Source organism: Cryptomeria japonica, unplaced genomic scaffold, assembly GCF_030272615.1.
Source record: "Cryptomeria japonica unplaced genomic scaffold, Sugi_1.0 HiC_scaffold_508, whole genome shotgun sequence".
In the NCBI taxonomy this organism is placed as follows: Eukaryota; Viridiplantae; Streptophyta; class Pinopsida; order Cupressales; family Cupressaceae; genus Cryptomeria; species Cryptomeria japonica.
The window spans coordinates 40,001-55,000 of NW_026729324.1; the positions used below are offsets into that span (position 1 = coordinate 40,001).

At 60.0% G+C, this 15,000-nt stretch overlaps 1 non-coding gene across 1 annotated transcript; it reads left to right on the plus strand.

The window, feature by feature from the left end:
- Positions 1-11,344: 11,344 nt before the first annotated feature.
- Positions 11,345-11,463, plus strand: LOC131872068 (5S ribosomal RNA). Its single transcript, XR_009370252.1, has one exon. It is a non-coding gene; the product is annotated as a 5S ribosomal RNA (ribosomal RNA).
- The last annotated feature ends 3,537 nt before the right edge of the window (positions 11,464-15,000 follow it).

Here is a 15,000-nt window from a genome sequence, read left to right on the forward strand (position 1 = left end):
ATGCATGTGAGAGGCTGAAAGCAAGGTCGACTCGGAGCGGTCTATGCATCGGGCGCGCTTGGGGCGACTACCAGTGCCAACCCCTTATCCCGCGACGCGTCCGACAAAGAGAACGTTCCAAGGCGGCAGAGGAGGTTACCAGCCGAAGGATGCAGTAGCAATAACAGGTATAGTTCCGCGGCGGCCGAGAAGACTCACCGCATAGGAATCGGGATGCGAGGCGAGGGATGCGGCGGGAAGGCCCCGACGGCTAAACGGAAGAGGCTGCAGGGCCGCCTCGGAATGGTCCAAGCATCGGATGCGATTGGGACGACTACCAGTGCCAACCCCTTATCCCGCGATGCGTCCGATACACAGATAGTTCCAAGGCGGCCGAGGAGCCTCACCGCATATCAATCGGGGTGCGAGGCGAGGGATGGGGCGGGAAGGCCCCAACGGCTAGACGGAAGAGGCTTCAGGGCCACCTCGGAATGGTCCAAGCATCGGACGCGCTTGGGGCGACTGCCAGTGCCAACCCCTTATCCCGCGATGCGTCCGATACACAGATGGTTCCAAGGCGGCCGAGGAGCCTCACCGCATAGCAATCGGGGGTGCGAGGCGAGGGATGGGGCGGGAAGGCCCCAACGGCTAGACGGAAGAGGCTTCAGGGCCGCCTAGGAATGGTCCAAGCATCGGACACGCTTGGGGCGACTACCAGTGACAGCCCCCTATCCCGCGATGCGTCCGATACGAAGATGGTTCCAAGGCGGCCGAGGAGCCTCACCGCATAGCAATCGGGGTGCGAGGTGGGGGATGCGGCGAGATGGCCCCAACGGCTAGACGGAAGAGGCCACAGGGCCGCGTCGGAATAGTCCAAGCATCGGACGCGCTTGGGGCGACTACCAGTGACAACCCCTTATCCCGCGATGCGTCCGATACGAAGATAGTTCCAAGGCGGCCGAGGAGCCTCACCGCATAGCAATCGGGGTGCGAGGTGGGGGATGCGGCGAGATGGCCCCAACGGCTAGACGGAAGAGGCTGCAGGGCCGCCTCGGAATAGTCCAAGCATCGGACGCGCTTGGGGCCACTACCAGTGACAACCCCTTATCCCGCAATGCGTCCGATACGAAGATAGTTCCAAGGCGGCCGAAGAGCCTCACCGCATAGCAATCGGGGTGCGAGGTGGGGGATGCGGCGAGATGGCCCCAACGGCTAGACGGAAGAGGCCACAGGGCCGCCTCGGAATAGTCCAAGCATCGGACGCGCTTGGGGCGACTACCAGTGACAACCCCTTATCCCGCGATGCGTCCGATACGAAGATAGTTCCCAGGCGGCCGAGGAGCCTCACCGCATAGCAATCGGGGTGCGAGGCGAGGGATGCGGCGAGATGGCCCCAAAGGCTAGACGGAAGAGGCTGCAGGGCTGCCTCGGAATAGTCCAAGCATCGGACGCGCTTGGGGCGACTACCACTGCCAACCCCTTATCCCGCGATGCGTCCGATACACAGATAGTTCCGAGGCGGCCGAGGAGGTGGGGGATGCAGCGAGATGGCCCCAACGGCTAGACGGAAGAGGCTGCAGGGCCGCCTCGGAATAGTCCAAGCATCGGACGCGCTTGGGGCGACTACCAGTGACAACCCCTTATCCCGCGATGCGTCCGATACACAGATAGTTCCGAGGCGGCCAAGGAGCCTCACCGCATAGCAATCGTGGTGCGAGGTGGGGGATGCGGCGAGATGGCCCCAACGGCTAGACGGAAGAGGCTGCAGGGCCGCCTCGGAATGGTCCAAGCATCGGATGCGCTTGGGGCGACTACCACTGCCAACCCCTTATCCCGCGATGCGTCCGATACACAGATAGTTCCAAGGCGGCCGAGGAGCCTCACAGCATAGCAATCAGGGTGCGAGGCGAGGGATGCGGCGAGAAAGCCCCAACGGCTAGAGGGAAGAGGCTTCAGGTCCGCCTCGGAATGGTCCAAGCATCGGACGCGCTTGGGGCGACTACCAGTGACAACCCCTTATCCCGCGACGCGTCCGATACACAGATAGTTCCAAGGCGGCCGAGGAGCCTCACCGCATAGCAATCGGGGTGCGAGGCGAGGGATGCGGCGAGAAGGACCCAACGGCTACACGGAAGAGGCTTCGGGGCCGCCTCGGAATGGTCCAAGCATCGGACGCGCTTGGGGCGACTACCAGTGACAACCCCTTATCCCGCGACGCGTCCGATACACAGATAGTTCCAAGGCGGCCGAGGAGCCTCACCGCATAGCAATCGGGGTGCGAGGCGAGGGATGCGGCGAGAAGGACCCAACGGCTACACGGAAGAGGCTTCGGGGCCGCCTCGGAATGGTCCAAGCATCGGACGCGCTTGGGGCGACTACCAGTGACAACCCCTTATCCCGCGACGCGTCCGATACACAGATAGTTCCAAGGCGGCCGAGGAGCCTCACCGCATAGCAATCGGGGTGCGAGGCGAGGGATGCGGCGAGAAGGACCCAACGGCTAGACGGAAGAGGCTTCGGGTCCGCCTCGGAATGGTCCAAGCATCGGACGCGCTTGGGGCGACTACCAGTGACAACCCCTTATCCCGCGACGCGTCCGATACACAGATAGTTCCAAGGCGGCCGAGGAGCCTCACCGCATAGCAATCGGGGTGCGAGGCGAGGGATGCGGCGAGAAGGACCCAACGGCTAGACGGAAGAGGCTTCGGGTCCGCCTCGGAATGGTCCAAGCATCGGACGCGCTTGGGGCGACTACCAGTGACAACCCCTTATCCCGCGACGCGTCCGATACACAGATAGTTCCAAGGCGGCCGAGGAGCCTCACCGCATAGCAATCGGGGTGCGAGGCGAGGGATGCGGCGAGAAGGACCCAACGGCTAGACGGAAGAGGCTTCGGGTCCGCCTCGGAATGGTCCAAGCATCGGACGCGCTTGGGGCGACTACCAGTGACAACCCCTTATCCCGCGACGCGTCCGATACACAGATAGTTCCGAGGCGGCCGAGGAGCCTCACCGCATAGCAATCGGGGTGCGAGGCGAAGGATGCGGCGAGAAGGACCCAACGGCTAGACGGAAGAGGCTTCGGGTCCGCCTCGGAATGGTCTAAGCATCGGACGCGCTTGGGGCGACTACCAGTGACAACCCCTTATCCCGCGACGCGTCCGATACACAGATAGTTCCAAGGCGGCCGAGGAGCCTCACCGCATAGCAATCGGGGTGCGAGGCGAGGGATGCGGCGAGAAGGACCCAACGGCTAGACGGAAGAGGCTTCAGGGCCGCCTCGGAATGGTCCAAGCATCGAACGCGCTTGGGGCGACTACCAGTGACAACCCCTTATCCCGCGACGCGTCCGATACACAGATAGTTCCGAGGCGGCCGAGGAGCCTCACCGCATAGCAATCGGGGTGCGAGGCGAGGGATGCGGCGAGAAGGACCCAACGGCTAGACGGAAGAGGCTTCAGGGCCGCCTCGGAATGGTCCAAGCATCGGACGCGCTTGGGGCGACTACCAGTGACAACCCCTTATCCCGCGACGCGTCCGATACACAGATAGTTCCGAGGCGGCCGAGGAGCCTCACCGCATAGCAATCGGGGTGCGAGGCGAGGGATGCGGCGAGAAGGACCCAACGGCTAGACGGAAGAGGCTTCAGGGCCGCCTCGGAATGGTCCAAGCATCGGACGCGCTTGGGGCGACTACCAATGACAACCCCTTATCCCGCGACGCGTCCGATACACAGATAGTTCCGAGGCGGCCGAGGAGCCTCACCGCATAGCAATCGGGGTGCGAGGCGAGGGATGCGGCGAGAAGGACCCAACGGCTAGACGGAAGAGGCTTCAGGGCCGCCTCGGAATGGTCCAAGCATCGGACGCGCTTGGGGCGACTACCAGTGACAACCCCTTATCCCGCGACGCGTCCGATACACAGATAGTTCCGAGGCGGCCGAGGAGCCTCACCGCATAGCAATCGGGGTGCGAGGCGAGGGATGCGGCGAGAAGGACCCAACGGCTAGACGGAAGAGGCTTCAGGGCCGCCTCGGAATGGTCCAAGCATCGGACGCGCTTGGGGCGACTACCGTTGCCAACCCCTTATCCCGCGATGCGTCTGATACACAGATAGTTCCGAGGCGGCCGAGGAGCCTCACCGCATAGCAATCGGGTTGCGAGGCAGATTATTGGGAAGGGAACCCCCTGGGATGCGGCTCAAGCAGTGCCCAAAGGGACTGGAATGCGGAATCACATCGAGAGACCCAAATGCTATACGAGGGCTCAAATCGAATTATCGATTTGGCCACGACATGGACGCATCGGAACGACTACCTTTGCCGAACCACTCGCAATTGCATCCATACCGAAACCAATAGACATTTCCGTTAGAGCCCTCGCATAGCATTCGGGAATCTCGCATGCCCCTCTAAATCGACCAATGCTGGCGCTCAATGAAAATCCGAGCGCTACCACCGTTCGAGCGCCAGCATTGGTCGAGTTAGAGGGGCACGGGGGAGAATGCTCCAGTCAACACCTCCCCTATATAAGTTATTTGTCCGATTCTCGCACAACCGTAGTCTGCCTCGTCGAATCAAACAACGGTCCCAGATTCCGACTTCCGTTCCGTAGAGACCCAAAAGCTAGATGGAGGCTCGCAAGAAAGAGAGTCGGCGCATAGCAATCGGGTTTCTCGAACGTTTAGGGACCGAGCTCACTTGCGGATAGGGCAAAATCCGCCAAGCAACCCAAAAGCTAGACGGGGGCTCGAATCGAATCGCCTAGGCGGCCACAACAACGACGTGTTGGATCGACTACCAGTGCCAAACCATTCAGCAAGACTAGTCTGTGTCGAGGCCGGATAGAGATTCTCAGAGAGCGCCCGCATAGCATTTAGGAGACCTGCCGCGTCCCTCACACTCGACAAATGGTGGTGCACGTTTATAAATCCGAGCGATCCCAACCCTTTCAAGCACCAACATCGGTCGAGATAGAGGGGCACGGAGGGGGCTGCGTGAGACAACACAGTCCCCTATATAAGTTATTTGTCCGATTCTCACACATCCGAAGAATGGTCATCAAATCGGACAACAGCCCAAACTTCCGACTTCCGTCCCAGAAAGCCCAAGAGCTATCTAAAACGTTCATGGCCGGAACTCGATCGCGGCTATACCAGTCCGCCAAGCAACCCAAAAGCTAGACTGGAGCTCTAGTCGAATCACCTCTGTGGCCATTGCAAGGACGTGTTGGAGCGACTACCATTGCCGAACCATTCCGCAGGTCGAGTCCATACCAAGGCCGCATAGAGATTCACGATGAGCTCCTGCATAGCAATCAGGAGACTTGCCGTGTCCATCACAATCGATAAATCCTGGTGCAAGATTTTTGCATCCGAGCGCTCCAACCAGTCGAGCACCAGCATCAATCGACATAAACGGGCACGGGGGGAGGATGCTCGAGAACACTACCTCCCCTATATAAGTTATTTGTCCGATTCTCAAGCAGCCGAAGTCTGGTCATCGAATCGGGTCAAAGACCACAACTTCCGACTTTACCCACAATGCAAGTCATCGAATCGAACATCGGCCCCCGAGTCGGACTCCATGCGTATGTCAGGTCATCGGACCCAAATTCCGCCTTCCTGCGCATGGCGGGCCATCAATATCAACTCGGTCATCGGACCCAAACTCCGCCTTTTTGCGTATGGCACGCCTTCAAATCGGTCATCGGACCCAAATTCCGCCTTCCTGTGCATGGCGGGCCATCAACATCAACTCGGTCATCGGACCCAAATTCCGCCTTTCTGCGCATGGCACGCCATCAACTCGGTCATCGGACCCAAATTCCGCCTTCCTGCGCATGGCAGGTCATCGGACACAAATTCAGACCTCGCCAATATGCCTACGTATCGAATCGGTCATCGGACCCAACTTCCGACTTCATCCATACTGTAGGGTCTTTGAGGTTGGCGCGGTGCGCTCAACCCAGGGAGTCGACCCATCGAAGCATACACCTCCCCTATATAAGCTATTTGTCCGATTCCCACACCTGTGTAGTTTGCACCTCTGACCAGGACATCGACCCCAACTTCCGAACTCGACTGCAACGACGGCACCAGCGCCTTGGTGCGCACCTTGCGACGCACAGTCCCAACATTCGCCTTCCTGCACATGGCAGGTCATCGGACCCAAATTCCGACCTCGCGAGTATGCCTACATATCGAATCGGTCATCGGACCCAACTTCCGACTTCATCCATACCGTAGGGTCTTTGAGGTTGGCGCGGTGCGCTCAACCCGGGGAGTCGACCCAACGAAGCATACACCTCCCCTATATAAGCTATTTGTCCGATTCCCACACCTGTGTAGTTTGCACCTCCGATCAAGACATCGACCCCAACTTCCGAACTCGCCTCCAACGACCGAACCAGCGCCTTGGTGCGCACCTTGCAACGCACAGTGCCAACATTCGCCTTCCTGCACGTGGCAGGTCATCGGACCCAAATTCCGACCTCGCGAGTATGCCTACATATCGAATCGGTCATCGGACCCAACTTCCGACTTCATCCATACCGTAGGGTCTTTGAGGTTGGCGCGGTGCGCTCAACCCGGGGAGTCGACCCAACGAAGCATACACCTCCCCTATATAAGCTATTTGTCCGATTCCCACACCTGTGTAGCTTGCACCTCCGATCAGGACATCGACCCCAACTTCCGAACTCGACTAAAAAGACCGCACCAGCGCCTTGGTGTGCACCTTGCAACGCACAGTGTCAACATTCGCCTTCCTGCACATGGCAGGTCATCGGACCCAAATTCCGACCTCATGAGCATACCTACTAATCGAATTGGTCATCGGACCCAACTTCCGACTTCATCCATACCGTAGGGTCTTTGAGGTTGGCGCGGTGCGCTCAACCTGGGGAGTCGACCCATCGAAGCATACACCTCCCCTATATAAGCTATTTGTCCGATTCCGACACCTGTGTAGTTTGCACCTCCGCTCAGGACATCGACCCCAACTTCCGAACTCGCCTGCAACGACCGAACCAGCGCCTTGGTGCGCACCAAAAGTGCGCACTTTTGGAGGGCACTTTTGTGCGCTCCAAAGGTGCGCACTTTTGGAGGGCACTTTTCTGCGCTCCAAAGGTGCGCACTTTTGGAGGGCACTTTTTGGAGGGCACTTTTCTGCGCTCCAAAGGTGCGCACTTTTGGAGGGCACTTTTTGGAGGGCACTTTTCTGCGCTCCAAAGGTGCGCACTTTTGGAGGGCACTTTTTGGAGGGCACTTTTCTGCGCTCCAAAGGTGCGCACTTTTGGAGGGCACTTTTTGGAGGGCACTTTTCTGCGCTCCAAAGGTGCGCACTTTTGGAGGGCACTTTTTGGAGGGCACTTTTCTGCGCTCCAAAGGTGCGCACTTTTGGAGGGCACTTTTCTGCGCTCCAAAGGTGCGCACTTTTGGAGGGCACTTTTTGGAGGGCACTTTTCTGCGCTCCAAAGGTGCGCACTTTTGGAGGGCACTTTTTGGAGGGCACTTTTCTGCGCTCCAAAGGTGCGCACTTTTGGAGGGCACTTTTTGGAGGGCACTTTTCTGCGCTCCAAAGGTGCGCACTTTTGGAGGGCACTTTTGTGCACTCCAAAGGTGCGCACTTTTGGAGGGCACTTTTCCTGTGCTCCAAAGGTGCACACCTAGGTGAGCACCTTCGACCACACCTTGTAGCACACCAAACTCTGACTTTCGACTTCATCCGCAATGCAGGGTCTTTGAGGTTGGCGCAATGCGCACAACCAGGGGAGTCGACCCATCAAACCCAACACCTCCCCTATATAAGCTATTTGTCTGATTCTCATACATGCGTAGCCTGCAGGAGCAATTAGGACATCGACCCCAACTTTCGGCTTCTAAACGAAAACAAGGTCTTTGAGGTTGGTGTAATGCGAACAACTAGGGGAGTCAACCCATCAAACCCAACACCTCCCCTATATAAGCTATTTGTCTGATTCTCATACATGTGTAGTCTACAGGAGCAATTAGGACATCGACCCCAACTTTTGACTTCTTAACGAAAACAAGGTCTTTGAGGTTGACGTAATGCGCACAACCAGGGGAGTCGACCCATCAAACCCAACACCTCCCCTATATAAGCTATTTGTCCGATTCTCATACATGTGTAGCCTGCAGGAGCCATTAGGACATTGACCCCAACTTTTGACTTCTTAACGAAAACAAGGTCTTTGAGGTTGGCGTAATGCGCACAACCAAGGGAGTTGACCCATCAAACCCAACACCTCCCCTATATAAGCTATTTGTCTGATTCTCATACATGTGTAGCCTGCAACAACGATTAGGACATCCACCCCAACTTCTGAATTCGTCTGCGTTGACCGCACCAAAGGTGCACGCCTTGGTGCTCACCAAAATCCGACTTCCGACTTCTTCTGCTATGCGGGGTCTTTGAGGTTGGCGCAGTGCGCACAACCAGGGGAGTCAACCCACCGAATGCAACACCTCCCCTATATAAGCTATTTGTCTGATTCTCATACATGCGTAGACTGCAGCAATGATTAGGACATCCACCCCAACTTTTGACTTCTTAAACAAGACAGGGTCTTTGAAGTTGGTGCAGTGCACACAACCAGGGGAGTCGACCCATCAAACGCAACACCTCCCCTATATAAAGCTATTTGTCCGATTCTCATACGTGTAGTCTGCAGCAGCGATTAGGACATCGACCCCAACTTCCGAATTCGTTTGCATTGACCGCACCAAAGGTGCACGCCTTGGTGTGCACCCTGGAGTGCACTTTGGTGCTCACCTCGGTGCACACTTTGGTGTGCACCTCGGTGTGCACCAAAGGTGCGCACCTTGGAGCGCACCAAAGGTGTACACTTTGGAGCGCACCACATAGGGTCTTTGAGAGGTTGGCGCAGTGCGCACACCAAGGTGGGTGTTGAGGTGCGTGCCGAGGTGGGTGGGTGCTAGGGTGCGCTCCATGGTGGGTGCCAGGGTGGGTGCGTGCTAGGGTGGATTCCAAAGAGGGTCATAGGGTGGGTGCCAAGGTGGGTTGGTGATATAGTGGGTTCAAAGGTGGGTACTAGGGTGGGTTCCAAGGTGGGTCACAAGTTGGGTGCCAGGATGCGTGGGTGTTAGGTTGGGTGCCAAGGTGGGCTCCTGCGTGGGTGGGTGCTAGGGTGGGTTTCAAGGTGGACGCGAGGGCGGGTGCCAAGGTGGGTAACAAGTTGGGTGTTAGGATGGGTGAGTGCTAGAGTGGGTGCCAAGGTGGGTGGGTGCTAAGGTGGATGCCAAGGTGGTTCACAGGGTGGGTGGGTTCTAGGGTGAGTTCCAAGGTGGGTCACAGGTTCAGTGCTAGGGTGGGTGTCAAGGCGGGTGTCGAGGTGCCTGGGTGCTAGGGTGTGGATGCCAATGTGGGTCATAGGGTGGGTACTAGGGTGGGCTGCAATGTGGGTGCCAAGGTGGGTAACATGCTCGGTGGGTTCTAAATTGGGTGCCAGGGTGGGTGTGCACCCACCTTGCCCGAGGTGGGTGCCAAGGTGCCAGTGTGGGTGGGTGCTAAGGTGGATGCCAAGGTGGGTGAGAAGGTGGGTGATAGGTTGAGTGGTAGGATGGGTGGGTGCCAAGATGGGTCACAGGGTGGGTGCAAGGGTGGGTAGGTGCTAGGGTTGGTGTCAGGGTGGGTGGGTGCTAGGTTGGGTTCCAAGGTGGGTGCGAGGGTGAGTGTCAAGGTGGGTCACAGGTTAGGTGCTAGGATGGGTGAGTGCTAGGGTGCAAAGGTGCCAGGGTGGGTGCTAGGATGGGTCGATGCTAGGGTGAGTGGCAAGGTGGGTCCACAAGTGTCAAGGTGGGTGCCGAGGTGGGTGCCAAGTCGGCGACTGCTATGGTGGATGCCAAGGTGGGTCACGGGGTGGGTGCCAAGTTGCTAGGTTGGGTTCCAAGGTGGGTGCCAACGTGGGTGCTAGGGTGCGTGGGTTAAAGGGTGTGTCACAACGTGGGTGCCAGGATGGGTGCGCACCCACACTGGCCAAGACGGGTGCGGGTGCAAGGTTGGGTTCCAAGCCCGGTCACAGGCTGGGTGCTAGGATGGGTGGGTGCCAAGGTGGGCACCAGGGTGGGTGCACCCACCCTGGCCAAGGTGGGTCACGGGGTGGGTCCTAGGGTGGGTAACGGGGTGGGTACTAAGGTGCGTGCCAAGGTGGGTCATAGGGTGGGTGCCAAGGTGGGCACCAGGGTGGGTGTGCACCAACCCTAGCCAGGGTAGGTCACGGGGTGGTTGTCGGGGTGGGCGTCAAGGAGCCAAGGTGGGTGGCAAGTAGCCAAGTTGCGTGCCAAGGTGGGTGTCGGGGTGGGTGCCAAGGATCCAAGGTGGGTGCCAAGGAACCAAGGTGGGTGTCTGGGTGGGTGCCGAGGTGGGAGCCAGGGTGGGTCCCAAGGTGAGTGCAAAGGTGGGTGCCAGGGTCAAGGTGAGTGCCAATGTGGGTTCCAAGGTGCCAGGGTCAGGGTGAGTGCCAATGTGGGTTCAAAGGTGCTAAGTTGGGTGCGAGGTTGGGTGCGAGGGTGGGTGGGTGCCAAGGTGTGCTAGGTGGAAGCCCGGGTGGGTCGGCATCCCATGGGTGTCGAGTTGGGTGCCTGATGGGTGCTTCTTGTCAAGTTTTAGTCGTCGGGACTCATTTCGAGCCTTAGAGGTCGTTTCTTGTCCGGTTGCCCTGTCTTCGACCTGGGAACCCAATTTTGGTCCTCGGGTCCCATTTTTTTTTGTCTCGCATCCCACTTTTGGCCTGTGGCCTTTTCGGGGTCGATTCTCGTTTTGGGCATCAGAGCATGTTTCTTCTCCTAAAACCCAATATTTGTTTATTAAGTCTCGGAACACATTTTTGTTCTCGTGGACCCATCATGGGTCTTGGAACGCATTTGTGGTCCTTGGGTCCCATTTTGCATCCCGAAACTTGTGTTTTGGTGCTTGATCCCTATTTTGGGTGCCCACCTTGCACCAAGTGCGCACCCGGGGCAAACCGAGCGCCTTGGTGCACCGGGGCAAGATCGAGCGTGCACCCGAGGCGCCCCGAACATGCACCAAGGTGCACTCGGCCCACATGTGAGCGCAGGTCGTTGCGCCCGAGGTGGTGTGTGGGCACCGCGTTGCAGACGGGACACTGCACGCACACGACGCCCCCTCCAGGTGCACGCACGTAGGCCGGGCCGGGTGCACACCCGACGCCCTAGCAAGGTGCGCGCACCCGGGCAGGGCTCACACTTGGCGAACGGGGCGCACTTCGCGAGGGAGGGTGTGCACCTCGACGGGGGTGGGTGGCCGGGGTGGATTCGCACGTGGGTCGCGGTTTGCTAAGTACACACTGCGACAAGCTCATAACGGGTGCGATCATACCAGCGTTAGTGCACCGGATCCCATCAGAACTCCGCAGTTAAGCGCGCTTGGGCCGGAGTAGTACTGGGATGGGTGACCTCCCGGGAAGTCCCGGTGTTGCACCCTTTTTTAGTTTTTCGCCGGGCGTCGCAATGCTATTTGAATAAACCTTTTGCCCGTTTGCGTTCTCGTCGGGGCCGGGCCGGGCCGGGGTGCGCTGCCCGCACTACCGCGCGCGCGGGGGCGACACCGAGCGCGCACCCGAGGCGCCCCGAGCACACAGGCCACGGTGCAACCCGGGCGTTGTGCGCGCACCCCGGTGCGCCCGAGGTGCTGCGCGCGCACCCAGGTGAAATCGGTGTGCACCTCGGCCAGTGCGCGCTCGGTCGAGTCGCGCACGTTGGCCAAGGTGCACGGTGATGTTTCTTACTCTAAGGTTCCGCACCAGACGCCCGGGACAGGTGAGCGAAGCTGGGCGGGGCCGGGTGCGCGGCCGGGGCAGGTGCACGCAGCTGGAGAGAGCTTTGGAGCACACTTCGGAGCGCACCAATGATGCGCTCCATTCAAAAGTTTCCTGAAAAGGCAAAAAAAGTTGAGATTATAGAATTTCCCACTTGAGAGATTGTAAAAAAAAAAAATTTAAAATGAAGGAAACGCGGGTGCCAAGGTGTGCGCAGCCCAGCCCACCCTGGCGAAGGTGCACGCAAGGTGCGCACCCGAGGCAAACCGGACAATTAACCCAACTTTCGACTTCGCGCGCACCTTGGAGCGCACTTCGGAGCGCTCCTTGGTGCGCACCAATCTTGGGCACCTCGGAGTGCACCATGGCGCCCACCAAGGTGCGCACCCGGGGCAAACCGAGCTCCGACTTCGTGCGCACCTTGGAGCGCACGAAAGGTGCGCACCATGGCGCCCACCAAGGTGCGCAGCCCAGCCAAGGCGTGCGCATCAAGGTGCGCACCCTGGCGAAGGTGCGCACCCGGGGCAAACCGAGCTCCGACTTCGTGCGCACCTTGGAGCGCACAAAAGGTGCGCAACCCAGCCAAGGTGTGCGCACCCCGGTCAAACCGAGCTCCGAATCGTGCGCACCAGAGGTGCACGCCATCGTGCACACCTTGGAGCACACTTCGGAGCCCTCCTTGGTGCGCGCCGATGTTGCGCACCTCGGAGCGCACCCGGGGAAAACAATGCAATTAACCCGACTTTCGACTTCGTGGGCACCTCGGAGCGCTCTCGGGTTCGCACCTCGGAGCACACCGAGGTGCGCACCTTTGATGCGCTGCCTTCACCAATTTCCAGAAAAGGCAAGAAAACATTGAGAAGGTGTGCGCACCGAGGTGCCCACCCTGGCGAAGGTGCACGCGAGGTGCGCACCCGGGGCAAACCGGGCTCCGACTTCGTGCACGCCGCACCTTGGAGCACACTTCGGAGCGCTCCTTGGTGCGCACCAGGGCGCGCAACCCAGCCGAGGTGCCCACCCCGGCGAAGGTGCACGCGAGGTGCGCACCCGGGGCAAACCGGGCTCCGACTTCGTGCACGCCATGGTGCCCACCGCGGCGAAGGTGCACGCGAGGTGCGCACCCGGGGCAAACCGGGCTCCGACTTCGTGCACGCCGCACCTTGGAGCACACTTCGGAGCGCTCCTTGGTGCGCACCATGGTGCCCACCAGGGCGCGCAACCCCGCCGAAGGTGCACGCGAGGTGCGCACCCGGGGCAAACCGGGCTCCGACTTCGTGCACGCCGCACCTTGGAGCACACTTCGGAGCGCTCCTTGGTGCGCACCATGGTGCCCACCAGGGCGCGCAACCCCGCCGAAGGTGCACGCGAGGTGCGCACCCGGGGCAAACCGGGCTCCGACTTCGTGCACGCCATGGTGCGCACCGCGGCGAAGGTGCGCACCCGGGGCAAACCGGGCTCCGACTTCGTGCACGCCGCACCTTGGAGCACACTTCGGAGCGCTCCTTGGTGCGCACCAGGGCGCGCAACCCAGCCGAGGTGCCCACCCCGGCGAAGGTGCACGCGAGGTGCGTACCCGGGGCAAACCGGGCTCCGACTTCGTGCACGCCGCACCTTGGAGCACACTTCGGAGCGCTCCTTGGTGCGCACCATGGTGCCCACCAGGCCGCGCAACCCAGCCAAGGTGTGCGCACCAAGGTGCACGCGAGGTGCGCACCCGGGGCAAACCGGGGTCCGACTTCGTGCACGCCGCACCTTGGAGCACACATCGGGGCGCTCCCGGGTTCGCACCGGCGTTGCGCACCGTGGTGGGCACCTCGGAGCACACCAAGGTGGGCAGCGAGGTGCGCACCTTTGATGCGATGCCTTCACTAATTTCCATAAAAGGCAAAAAAAAAACGAGATTTTAAAATTTCCGTTTTGAAAGATAGTGAGAAAAAGGGAATGCTGGTGCCATCTTGAGCCCGCCCTGGTGCGCAGCCCAGCCAAGGTGTGCGCACCAAGGTGCCCACCCTGGCGAAGGTGCGCGCCCGGGCAATTAACCCAACTTCCAACTTCGCGCGCGCCAGGGTGGGAGCGCACCCAACAACCGGGCCTGGGAAGAGCCAATGCGAGAAACCCCACCAAACGCTCTGACAAAAAAAGAGGGGGCGCTCCAGTAACCCCGCTTCGGAGCGCACCCTGGGCAAACCCAGCCAAGGTGCCCACCCCGGCCAAGGTGCAGGCGAGGTGCGCACCCGGGGCAAACCGGGCTCCGACAACGTGCACGCCGCACCTTGGAGCACACTTCGTAGCGCTCCCGGGTGCGCACCTCAGAGCACACCAAGGTGGGCAGCGAGGTGCGCACCTTTGATGCGCTGCCTTCACTAATTTCCAGAAAAGGCAAAAAAAAAAGGAGATTTTAAAATTTCCGTTTTGAAAGATAGTGAAAAAAACGGAACGCGCGTGCCATCTTGAGCCCGCCCTGGTGCGCAGCCCAGGTAAGGTGCCCACCCTGGCAAAGGTGCGCACCCGGGCAATTAACCCTACTTCCGACTTCGTGCGCGCCAGGGTGGCAACCGGGCCTCGGAAGAGCCAATGCGAGAAACCCCACCAAACGCTCCGACAAAAAAAGAGGCGGCGCTCCAATAACCCCGCTTCGGAGCGCAGCCGGGGCAAACCCAGCCAAGGTGCCCACCCCGACGAAGGTGCACGCGAGGTGCGCACCCGGGGCAAACCGGGCTCCGACAACGTGCACGCAGCACCTTGGAGCACACTTCGAAGCACTCTCGGGTGCCCACCGGCGTTGCGCACCGTGGTGGGCAGCGAGGTGCGCACCTTTGATGCGCTGCCTTCACTAATTTCTAGAAAAAGGCAAAAAAAAATGAGATTTTAAAATTTCCGTTTTGAAAGATAGTGAAAAAAAAGGAACGCGGGTGCCATCTTGAGCCCGCCCTGGTGCGCAGCCCAGGCAAGGCATGCGCACCAAGGTGCCCACCCGAGGTGCACACCCGGGGCAAACCGGGCTCCGACTTCGTGCAGGCCGCACCTTGGAGCACACTTCGGAGCGCTCCTTGGTGCGCACCATGGTGCCCACCAGGGCGCGCAACCCAGCCAAGGTCTGCACACCAAGGTGCCCACCCCGGCGAAGGTGCACGCGAGGTGCGCACCCGGGGCAAACCGGGCTCCGACTTCGTGCACGCCATGGTGCCCACCGCGGCGAAGGT